This window comes from Hylobates moloch, unplaced genomic scaffold (genome assembly GCF_009828535.3).
Source record: "Hylobates moloch isolate HMO894 unplaced genomic scaffold, HMol_V3 SCAFFOLD_1, whole genome shotgun sequence".
Lineage (NCBI taxonomy): Eukaryota > Metazoa > Chordata > Mammalia > Primates > Hylobatidae > Hylobates > Hylobates moloch.
Window position 1 is genome coordinate 115,806,750 of NW_026652276.1, and position 13,135 is coordinate 115,819,884.

At 38.8% G+C, this 13,135-nt stretch overlaps 1 long non-coding RNA gene across 2 annotated transcripts in view; it reads right to left on the reverse strand.

Annotated features, from left to right (window-relative positions):
• LOC131381969 (uncharacterized) overlaps positions 1–13,135 on the reverse strand; it is a 62,073-nt gene that overhangs the window by 22,298 nt on the left and 26,640 nt on the right. For both annotated transcript variants that reach the window (XR_009211083.1, XR_009211086.1), the window contains 2 exons: positions 7,988–8,087; positions 5,516–5,606 (listed from right to left, as the gene is read on the reverse strand). This is a non-coding gene — a long non-coding RNA (uncharacterized LOC131381969). The remainder of the gene's footprint in view (positions 1–5,515; positions 5,607–7,987; positions 8,088–13,135) is intronic.

A 13,135-nucleotide genomic window follows, 5' to 3' on the forward strand; every position in this document is an offset into this window, starting at 1 on the left:
TTCTCTTTGTAATTTTATGTTAAATGGATACAGCAGGATAGGTGAGTACACGTGCACTTTTATCTCAGTCATAACAATGAGAATGGCCACAAGTGTCAGTAAAATGCATTTAGATAAAAATTGCAGTGATGTTTGAGTGATCATACACACATTTTTCAAGACCATTTTTAATTTTACAACTTTTCTATATTGAGTATATATTAGATTTAAATATGAAACAAAAAATTATGAAATAAATAAAGTATATGAAATATAGACATTTCTCTCTATGTATTTCTCTGTGTTTATTTCCCTTGATATGTTTTTTCAGTTTCCTCAACTTTACTTATTTTTTAGTGTTCCAATATTTACTTATAGTAAATATTATATTATTGTTTTCTAAATGAAACTTAATTTGCTTTGTTGCATAGTGAGTGAGATAGCAATACCCATGCACCAGCTGAAAGCTGCATAAGATCCTGTCTGTAAAACGTTTTGCCAATTTGATAATAATATTATTAATATTGAACTTAGATCTAGGCTGGTTCTGTACTTTTACAATTGCAAATTGTGCTGCTATAAACATGCGTCTGCAAGTGTCTTTTTCATATAATGACTTATTTTTCTCTGGGTAGATGCCCAATAGTGGCATGGCTGGATCAAATGGTAGTTCCACTTTTAATTCTTTAAGGAATTGCCATACTGTTTTTCATAGTGGTTGTACTAGCTTACATTCCCACCAGCAGTGTGAAAGTGATCCCTTTTTACCACATCCATACCAACATCTATTATTTTTTGACTTTTTAATTATGGGAATTCATGCAGGAATAAGGTAGTATCTCATTGTGGTTTTAATTTGCATTTCCCTGATAATTAGTGATAACTTTTTCATATGTTTGTTGGCCATCCGTATATCTTCTCTTAACAATTGTCTATTCATGTCCTTTACCCACTTCTTGTTTTTTTTTTTTTGAGATGGATTCTCGCTCTCACCCAGGCTGGAGTGCAGTGGTGCAATCTCGGCTCACTGCAAGCTCCACCTCCCAGGTTCAAGCCATTCTTCTGCCTCAGCCTCCCAAATAGCTGGGACTACAGGCGCCCGCTACCATGCCCGGCTAATTTTTTGTAGTTTTAGTAGAGACGGGGTTTCACCTTGTTAGCCGGGATGGTCTCGATCTCCTGACCTTGTGATCTGCCCGCCTTGGCCTCCCAAAGTGCTGGGATTACAGACATGAGCCACGGCACCCTTGATGGAATTATTTGCTTTTATCATGCTGATTTGTTTGAGTTTCTTGTAGATTCTGGATATTAGTCCTTTGTCAGATGCATAGTTTGTAAATATTTCCTCCCATTCTGTGGTTTGACTATTTACTCTGCTGATTATTTCTTGTGTTGTGCAGAGTTTTTTAGTTTAATTAGGTCCTATGTATTTATTTTTGTTTTTGTTGCATTTGCTTTTGGCTTCGTGGTCATGAACTCTTTGCCAAGGCCAATGTCTAGAAAAATTTTTCTGATGTTATCATATGGAATTTGTATGGTTTCAGGTCTTAGATTTAAGCCTTTGATCCATCGTGAGTTGACTTTCGTATAAGGTGAGATATGAAAATCCAGTTTCATTCTCCTACATGTGGCTTGATATACCATGGAATATTACTCAGTCATAAAAATAAATGAAATAATGGCATTCACAGCAACCTGGATGGAGTTGGACACCATTATTCCAAATGAAGTAACTCAGGAATGGAAAACCAAACATTGCATGTTCTCACTTGTAAGTGAGAGCTAAGCTATGAGTATGCAAAGACATAAGAATGATATAATGGACTATGGGGACTTCAGGGTCGAGGGACAAAAGACTACAAATTGGGTACAGTGTACACTGCTTGTGTGATGGGTGCACCAAAATCTCAGAAATCACACCTAAAGAACTTATGCATATAACCAAACACAACCTGTTCCTGCAAAACTATTGAAAGAATAATAATATTAAAAGGAAATAAATACAAATAGAATAAATTTAAATCTCTTTATTTATAATCGTGTTAATTTTTGGACATTATTGTTTTCTATTTTTCATACCTTTTTTCAGTTATATTTCTAAGTTTTTGTTTGACACAACCAACTTTTATAGAATAAAAATCAGTCTTTGTATTATTAATTTTGACATAATAATTATACATAATAAGGTACAGTATTATATTTCTATACACGTATGCAATCAATAGTGATCAATTCAGGGCAATTGGCATATTCATCACCTCAAACACTTATCGCTTCTTTCCTTTGACATACATTTTCATAATATTTTCAGATAGGAAACTAGTTTTCTGAATTCTATATTTCCAATATTTTTGTAACCTGTGATAGCTCTGAATTATCATATTTAAGTCGATGTGTTGGTTACTTTTAGCTTTAAATTAGAAATCTTGAAACACACCTCCTATTAAGTAGAACTTGGGTCAAGCTTTTACATCTTTATTGAGTGTTTGGGTCAGGAGTTCTTTCATTCCAGGTGTTTATGTTTTACTGATGAACTAAAATGCATGTAGTATTTGATGCTAATTTGAAGCTGACCTCTAGAAACTTAGTTTGCATTGGCGATAATTCATTTAGTGGATTTCTCAACTAATCACACACAATTAATTTACAGTCTTTGGTGCAGAAAGAAATTCCAAGCAACATGAGCAGCCAGTCTCTTTATAATCGTGCACTTTCAGTGCACAGCAGTAACTCACAATCAATAGGTAGTCACATCTGATTAGCATCTCAAATTTAGAGAGTGCACTGTCTCAATCTCAGAGTTCTCAGTAAATGAGAATGCATCTTAGAGTTGGAAATTGTGTGATTTGGCCTGTATTAACCAACATACCCCATTCTAAATCAAATTGTCAATCCAGCAAATATGTAATTTCTAAGAACTGGATACCTTACTCAAAGTTCCACAGCTTTCAAATGAACATAGAGAAGAGTTTTCCCCTTCTGGCTCACTCTTATTCTCTTTAAAATTATGCCAGTCACAGTTCTCAGCTGATCATCTATGTATCTATACAGATGGATTATTTTGAGGTCTAGCCTACCAGGTTCTTCAGCTCATCTCCAAGGAACTTGTCTTCCTCCCTGCTTTAGCCACCCATTCCAGCAGTTACACCCTGAGACTTTATCATTACCTACTCAAGTCCCCCTCCCCGAATATTATTTCTAAAATTTCATGGTCTTCTTAGTGAATCCTGCCTTTTCATATCACCTTCTCACGTACTGAAAATCTATCAAAAGTTTGGCTCCAAATACATAGTCCTCGATGTACTAATCTTGCCACAATTTACCAACAACAACCCTATTTATTTTGTACGTTCCACTTAGTTTATCCAGTTTAAATTAGCTGGTCATTCCTTATACCCTTTCCCTTGCTCGTGATCAAGACTACCTTTACCTCTTCAAAGGGCAGTAAAAACGCTGGTTAAATTCCTACCGTGACAACCTCATTTCCTGTGCCCTGGAAGCTACTGTGACTAAAGAAAAATGTGTAACCATGCTAAAAGATACCCTTTTCAGTTCCCAGTCCCTGTGTTGAATGGAGTCATTCATTCTCTCCAGCAATTATTCTACCTTTCTCTACCCCTTTCTCAAAACTTTGTATCTTTTCTATTTTTCTCTAACCTACAAGACTGCTTTGCCCATTTATACTCAGTTGAAACCCTTACTTTCTGTTTCACTGGGAAATTGCTGTTTCTTATATTTTCCTAGATGGGTTCCCACATATTCCAGCTTCTCTCTTGTTATTGGTGGTTGAACATTTCTTACTCCAGTTAAGACCGAGCCCTCAGGGGGAGGATTTGTCTATCTGTTCACCTCTTTCGATCTATCCTCAGCACCACAAACAGAGAAATATTGTTAATTAAAAAATCAGATCATGTTGCTATATCGCCTCATTGGTGAATGACTATAGAAACAATTATTTATTCCCCAATAATCAATTTCCCCTGAAACCCTAGCAACCTAATTACCAGCACTTCACCTTAATTGCTCACTACCATGGATACACCCTACATCTCTTACTCACCAGAACCGTTCTGATTCTCAAATAAAAATAAAACTCAGATTCTCTAATCTTAGCACAGCATGATATAGATAGATATACATACAGACATATAGTTTCATTTTTTTGCCCCATTCAAATAATCATGGAAATTCCAAACTTCTGATTCATCTTTTTCTTTAACTTAAGACCTTTGATCATTTTTCCTGTAGAGTTTTGACAAAACTTCCATTCTGGTGCATATGACTGTATTCCTCAAAGACACTGATTTTTTGGGGAGAATTTCACTTAAAAGCCTATAGTTATGCAACTATAAATTTATGATGACAATTTCAGCTGGGCCACTCCGTTACTCAATAACCTTTATTTTGGGAGTCAGTTTTCTTCCTGTCTTCTCCCTGTGCTACACACCTTCTATATTCCTCACATTGAAACATTTCCTCTTTATACTTGGCAATAACCTTCATTTCTCTGCAATGAAAACAGAATCTTTAAGCAAAAGCTTTTAAAACTAGGCCAGGCATGGTGGTTCACACCTATAATTCTAGCACTCTGGGAGCCTGAGGTGGATGGATCACTTGAGCCCAGGAGTTCAAGACCAGCCTGGGCAAAATGGAGAAACCCCATCTTCACAAAAAATACAAAAATTAGCTGGAGGTGGTAGTGCTCGTCTGTGGTCCCAGCTACTTGGAGCCTGAGGCAAGAAAATTGCTTTAGCCGAGGGAAGTCAAGGTTGCAGTGAGCCGTGATTGTGCCACTGCACTCCAGCTTCCAGCCTGGAGACCCTGTCTCACACAGACACGCGCGCACACACACAAGCTTCCAAAACTACATTATCACCTACAAATGCATGTTTAAATGTCTCCTTCTCCTATGTTACTGATAGACATATCTCTTATGCAAGACTAATCCTTTCCGTCTTTAGACTGGATTTAACACCTTCCTAAGTGGACTGAAGCCCCAGCTCTTGTTGCAACACATTTTTGGTGCTAACTTCTTTTCACCACTCTCTTCAACTTGTCCCTTAAATTTTAGCAGTTCCTCCACTCTCTGGCAAATGCGCTTTTCTTTTCTTACTGGTTTTCTCCTTAATCAGTGTCTCCAATGTCTTCAGCTTCAATTACTATCCGTAAGTAATTCCCCCCACACCAATACATATTTACAGTCACTGTCTCCCTGGAGCTTCTGGCCTATGTATCCCAGCTGCCTAGAAGACTTTCATATTTGGATGACTCACATCCACCTTAACCTGTTCAAAATTGAACTCACCTTCTCCTTAAACTCTACTCTTCTGAGATTCCTTATTTTAACAAAAGGCGTCACAATCTACAGATTAGCCCAAATTAGCATCAGGGATATTTACTGTCTTTAATTCTTCCCTTCTATTTTTCACAAGCACCAACATGCCCTGAAATTTATGCATCTTAAAAATGCTCATCTCCCTTCACTTTATTTGCTCCCCTCAGCTCTTCCTTGAGAACAAATCCTGCTATCTCTTACCTACATTCCTTCAAAACTCTAGGCGTTGGTCCCATGGCCTCCAACCCTTTCTCCATCTGCCACAGTTCGCCATGCATCCAGAGTGATCTCTCTCGAATCAAAACATGAGCAGGTTAGTTTTAAGACACTTTAATGATTTTCTTTAACCTTCAAGTCAAATTCATACTTGTTGAAATGTTTTATAATGATCTACAAGGTCCAGCTTCATTTTATTTCATAGGTTTTCTCCAATCACTTTATCCTCTGCTTAAATTGCCCAGATAGATCAAAATATCTGTTTAGTTTTTAGGTAAGTCATGTTTTAATTTGCCATTAGAATTGATTTTTACAGTTATATCTGTCTCCTCCTCTGACCTCTTCTAGGTCACTCTGGGTCACAGTCAGACATTTTTCCCTGAGTAGCATTTACAGATGCATGGATTCGACACTTCTTCCCACTCTGTTTCTCGAGCTCCTGGTACCCCACCCAGGGTCCATTTATCTTACTTGTTTTGTTTGAAGAATTGTCTGTTTAACTGGCAATATTATTAATTTCACTGAAATCGAGATAAGTACCTCTTGTATATAATTTTTATCTTTACAAATTGATAAAGAGAAGATACCCAATAATTGTTAGTAAAATAAATTGACTGTTTTTTCTCAGATAGTAAATATAGAGCATGTTAACATAAAGGAGACATTTTACTCTTCTTAAATACTTCAATAACTTGCGGTTTCGCAGTGTAGCATCGTGATTAGACAGCAGAAGTTATAAAGAAGAAAAAATCATTTGAGTACCCTGAAGTCATTCTAAAAGTCAGCAGTGTCTACCCATAGAATGTCAGAGCTTAGGAGGATGGGAATCCTGCACATCCAAGGCTGCATGCTGACCATGGAGGAATCATGTAGAGGCAATTCATTCATGTAGCAAGATTTATTAGGATTCCACAAAAATGTGCTGCATTATGAATACTTTGAAGACACTTGAAAAGGTTTGAGACTCACGTATATTGTTCAAAACCTGAATTCAGTTTTGCCAGGGGTAATGGTGAGATCTTAATCTGCATGCAGGAGAAATGGTGTCAGCACCTGTTGTTGGTCTACACCAATATTTATACCCCCAATTCTGAGTCTGTCTGACGGCATTAGTAGGGATAAGAACAAGCATGTGGTTAAGCTTGCAGTAAGACATCTCAGAGACACCATGATTCGATTATGATCTTCATACTCTGGGGATTGTTTCTGAGGGTATCGTAAAGTTTCTAAGATAAGGAAGCATATAAATTTAGAAGCAGGACCTGCTTCATAGGATGCCACTAATACAGTCACATAGAGCCTTGTGCTAGGGGCTTAATGTTCTGTGGTTGCTGTTCTGAAACTCTTAATAGTTTTATCATTGAATTTGTGCTTCACAAGATATGTCTGATAGAACAATAACACACGTATGAGGGGCTTGGTGTTTCAGCCACACGCAGTCCCAGCTCTCACTGCCTCCTTGCCCACTGAGCTCCCTCCCTCTGCCACTGCTCCATAACCACAACTACCCCCCAACTGAAACAGTTAACAAGAAGTCTTAGGGGTGTGGATGTGGATGAGTATATTCTGCTGTCACCCTCTGCTCCTTGGTGAGGACTTGAACTCAGGGGAGGATTGGGGCAGCTCTGTGCTGATCAAATCAGTGACCATCCCATTTTTGGCTTACAAGATCATGGTGCCTTTGCTGGACAAATCTGCAATGGTCTCTCACCCAGCCACAATTTAGGTACTGAGCACATCAGGTAGAGAGGTTACAGGGAGGTTGTAATGCCTTGGGTGGCACCTGTTCCCCATGGATTGGGAAGGTAGGCTCTGGGAAGGGATGCTAATATCCTCTTCCTCAGCTGGTGTCCTGGCTTTTCATTTTGCCGTGGGCCCCACAAATTACATAGAAAGTATTGTCTAGAAGTCAAACACATTCATTAAAAAGGAGCTTCTAAGCTCCTTTTTAAAAGGGAGCAAGTTAATGACCGTGGAAGTGTGAATTTTTTCTATAAATGCTACATATATCTATCTGTGTTTACATTTAATGAAAGATTTTCATACAGATAAGCTTGGAAAGATAAAAGGAAATTTTGAAAAAATTAAGGCAAGGATAGATTCTATAAAGAAAGAAATAGTTAAGCATCAGAAACGTGAGGTACCTTCATGCTTGAGTTTAAGCATGTATTTTTAAAGTCTTTTATAGCCAAACATCCTCAAGAAATCTATGGTACTTTTATACTGTGATTCTAGTCTGTTTCTTTCTGTCAACATGCTTATGTTTTCTTAATTTTGTAATCCTATAATAACACAATGCACAGAGTAATTGGATCCATGGCTTTTGCTACTTCAAGTCTCTAAAAGGTTATTCAGGTACATAAAGGAAGTTGTTGTCTTCAATTTGACTAGTATGATAAACTCTAGCTTGTTGAGTCTGTTTCAAAAATTAATTTAAAAAAATAACCTTTAACTCACATTGCTGTATTTTCTTTTTGCTCGATAGGTGGCCCAATAATAGGTTCTTCTCTGTTGTTCCCACCCTCATCTTTGAGGCTGAAAGGTCCTTAGGTGTTTCCTATGAATGCAAATAAACCAGAATTTGTCTGGACAGGATGCATCCCAGTAACTTCCTGTGAAATACTAACTGATTAAATTTCAAGTGCCCAACCATCTTTTTGGTACATTACCTCTTGGGACTAATTCATGGAAATTAAATGATACATTAACTTACAGGCCAAGGTCAAATGTGCTGCCCCAGGCAGGAAGTTTTGTTCAAATTTCCATTTTGCTTGAAATAAAACTCCTCTTACACTTCAGTAGCCCGAATCCGACTTCCAAGCTCTGTGGTGACTGATAAGACATCCACCGAGATTTTTTCCTGGACAGAATACTATTCTGACATTCATTTCCCCAGAAAACATTTGCTGCTTTGAGTGCTGCCTGTGACAGCAATCAACAAGTTACAAATATTTTATCCAAATCAGGATCAGGTAACTGGACTTGGGACAGTTTAGTTCATGTAGATATAACTTCTTCTATCATTTTAATACCACTATCCTTTCTGAAGTTACAGTCTACAGAAGTATGAAAATATGAAATGAGAAGGCAAACATAGGTTGACCAAAACTCTCAATAAAGATAATACTATACTAAATCATCTTTTAATTTAGAAGTAATTAAGATACATAGCAGATACATTAAAAGATAATAACAAATGTTAAAATAATAAAATTATAGAAAGGGACACTTGAGCCTTCATAACAGTAACAAAATCCAACATTATGTGGAATCTTGGCATCAACTTCTAAGATGAGAACCCTGCACTCTTCCACACAGATAAGTAAATTATTTTAAATAGTATTTCTTTGCTTTCAATCCTTAGACAAATTTTACTGCTTCACACAAATATGGGGCAGGATTATTGATATGGTTTGTCCATGGCCCCACCCAAATCTCATCTTGAATTGTAGTTCTCATAATCCTTACATTTTGTGAGAGGGACCTGGTGGGAGGTAATTTTATCATGGGGGTGGTTACCCTCATGCTGTTCTTGTGATAGTGAGTTCTTGTGAGATCTGATGTTTTTATAAGGGTCTTTCTCTTCTTGTACTCAGCACTTCTCCTTGCTGCTGCCATGTGAAGAAGGACATGTTGGCTTCTTATTCTGCCATGATTGTAAGTTTCCTGAGGCTTCCCCAGCACCTTGGAACTGTGCATCAATTAAATCTCTTTTCTTTATAAATTACCCAGTCTTGGATATTTCTTCAGAGCAGCATGAGAATGGACTAATATAGTTCTCACAAACATCCTTCAGATAAGTTGGACAATTTCATTTTTCAGTAACTCCCATTCTTTCCAATTTCAGACTTTTCCAGGGCTTCTCCTACAGATTGGTGGGATTCACACTTCCTTCTTGACATTCAGGTGCCCACCTTATTCTATACTGGTTAAATTCCCTAGTATATCTCCACTCATGTCTTTCTTCTTAAAATTGACCCAAATCCTTAATGTTCTGATGTCCCACACTCCAAGTGTCACCCATTCACATGAATCTATCAAGGCACTGTAATTTTAACAGATTTTCCAGGAGTAATAAATGATAAATTATGTCACATGCTTTGAATCCCTGAGTCAAATCTCCTCAGCTGAGTTCAGCTGCAGCTAGGGGGAACAGTTTCCTAGAACTCAGCCTCAGACTGAAAGCATCCCACGTCACTGTCATTCTTTCCTAATAATCATCTCCAACCTTCTTGGAAACATGCTCAGCTGACATACAAACATAGTCTGAAAATTAGAGGAGGGAACACTCTTGAGTACAATGCTGCTTCATTCTCCTTTTCTTCATGTGAATAATTCTTTTTTTTTTTTTTTTTTTTTTGAGACGGAGTCTCGCTCTGTCGCCCAGGCTGGAGTACAGTGGCGCAATCTCGGCTCACTGCAAGCTCCGCCTCCCGGGTTCATGCCATTCTCCTGCCTCAGCCTCTCCGAGTAGCTGGGACTACAGGCGCCCGCCAACATGCCCGGCTAATTTTTTGTATTTTTAGTAGAGACGGGGTTTCACCGTGGTCTCGATCTCCTGACCTCGTGATCCACCCGCCTCGGCCTCCCAAAGTGCTGGGATTACAAGCGTGAGCCACCGCGCCCGGCCATGTGAATAATTCTTAGAGGCATTATTTCTAGCCACCATTAAGTTATGTGGATATGTGACCCACAGTCCAATGTCACCTACCTCTGTTGCACCACGGAGACACACCAAGGCCACACCTTTGGCATCAGGTATTTGGAGGCACACTGAGAACTAAACCCAGATCTGGCTCAGAGATGGTTCAGCTCAATATAAGTTGAATGATCTGATTATGGGCTGATGTACTAATCCCCAGTCAAAGAAGAGGAGGTTTAAAGGTGAGAAATAATAATCCCAGAGGGTAAAATGGTGAATGGTATGTAGTGATTGTCTACTTTGTAGGGGGCAACAAAAGTATTATGATAAATATACACATGGACTTCTGAGCTGTGGCCAAGAGTTGGTCCTGGAATGAACTAGACCAAAAGATCTGAGATAAAGGCAAGAGCCCTGATGACAGACCTAAAAAGTAGGTCCATAGTGTGTAGTTATGAGGTCACAAGGCAAGGCCTCTAGGAGAACACTGCAGAACAGGAATTTAACCATTAAGTAATCATCCCGTACAGAGGATGTCAGCCAGACTCCATCCTTGGTCTGCCAGCACTTGGATATGTGGCCTTAAAGAGAGTAGCTATGGGGGTGACAGAGATAACACTTGGATCCTATATCAAAAGTTCACTCTTACCAAGGCTGGCCTTGGCCGCCTGTTCCTGACTACTACTGTCTCTTGAGGACACTAGACATTCACTAAGTGGCAGATTGGAGCCCTTCAACTCTGGGTTTGCACAGAATGAAATTCACAACTAGCCCACATATGTGGTTGTTGTTCTGTTTGAGTTTTGTCTGGTTTTACCACTATCTGAAGGCCTGCAAGATACCTAATATACTGATGGGGTATCCCACATAATATTGCCTGTGTCCACGAGATGGGTTTTATGCTGAAGGAAGTGGAGTGTTTTATACATAATCATGACACCCACTGGCCCTATTATACTGCATTCACAGGAAGCAGCTGACTTCGCAGAGCATTGGAAAGGCCTATGGAAAGCTCTGTTAAGGTGACAGGACACCTTACAGGTTGAAACAGTGCTTCCAGGATGTGGCGCATGCATTCAGCCAGCCCCCATATCCTAATGTGGGTCTCCATGGTAAAAATACATGGGGCCAGAAATGAAGAAGTGGAAGTCCGAGTGACCCCTCTCAACTCTGCATCATCCCAGTGACTGACTTAAAGACATATTTTTTGCTTTCCTTCTCCACAACTCTAATCTCTGCTGGATTAGTCTCCAGAGGAGGAAATGTGCATAAAGGTAATTAGAAAATTTTCCACTATCTGATTAATTTGGTATTAGCATGATGGTAGACCAGCAGGCATAGAAAAAAAAAAATTAATTTAATTAAATAAAGACTTAGTATTGATGGCAATGAGAAACAGATAGATTCCCGGGCAGACAAGGATGTGTCCCTAGTGGGGATCAATCTTCAAGCCAAGGATAGTCTGAAGCCTAAAAACTGAGAGGCCAGTTCTGGGCACAGTCCATGACTGGAATGAGAGCTTCCATCCCCATCTTATCCACTCTCTCTATTGGTTCCTTCTGAATGATGCCTTTTAACCAATCGAATGGTGCCTTTTCCAAGCCTACCTATGGACCAATCAGCACACATTCCCCCAGTCTAAGCCCATTAAAACCCTGGACTCAGTCTCACTGAGAGCAACCCACGTTTGGGTCCTCTCTCAATACTGAGAGTTTTCTGTCACTCAGGAAAATTCTACTCTTCCTTATTCACTCTCCAGTGTTCGCATACCCTATTCCTCTTGGTCGTGGGCCAAGAACCCGGAACTCACTGAACTGCAGAAGCAAAAGAGCTGTAAAGCTCCTGCTTGCTGAGCTACGGGTGGTGGGAGTCAAAGAGTTCTAACACTCGCTCCTGCTAGCAGAGCTATGGGAGAGAAAAAGCCACAACAGTGTGATAGGAGGGGCAATAAACCTTGATTATCACGAGGAACCAGTGTTGCTGCTATGTAATGGTATCTGAGAGAAATATCCAGTCAATCATGGAAATCCATGGGTTCCACATCTGTGAATTTAAGCAAATACAGACCTAAACATTTGAAAAAAAATAACAATACAACAATAAAAATAACACAAATAAAACACAGTGTAACAACTCTTTATGTAATACTTACATTTTATGCATATATATATATAGTTTATTTTCCTCCTTCTTACACAAGATTAAGCATACTATGCACACTGAGTTTCACTTAACTATGTAACTTGGAAGTCACTCTGTATTAGGTACAGGCAGCTTCCTTGTTTGTTTTTATGACTAAATATATGTAACATAAATATTCTTTTTTCCCCAATCTTTAACTATCATAGACAATGCCACAATTAATCATACTGTACATGTACCAAAGTTGTATTTCTTCAAGTTCATGTTTAGAATAGAAATTTAGGAAAAGGATTGTCAGGACAAATACATACATGTTATGCCAGATATTTGCACGATGTTTCTTTAATGAGAAATGTGCTATTTTGCATTTCTAATGTCAATGTATTAAAATTGATTTTCTACTATATCCTCTACTCATCAGCTCATTCTCGTGCCTGTAATCTCAGCACTTTGGGAGGCCAAGGTGGGCGGATCATGAGGTCAGGAGATGGAGACCATTCTGGCTAACCTGGTGAAACCCCGTCTCTACTAAGTATACAAAAAATTAGCTGGGTGTGGTGGCACACGCCTGTAATCCCAGCTACTTGGGAGGCCGAGGCAGAAGAATCACTTGAATCTGGAAGGTGGAGGTTGCAGTGAGCCGAGATCACATAACTGCACTCCAGCCTGGGTGACAGAAGAAGACTACATCTGAAAGAAAGAAGAAAGAAAGAAAGAAAGAAAGAAAGAAAGAAAGAAAGAAAGAAAGAAAGAAAGAAATTCTGTTTAATCCAGTAGCATATCTACATATTTGTGATCTGACATAGGTAATATTTACACCT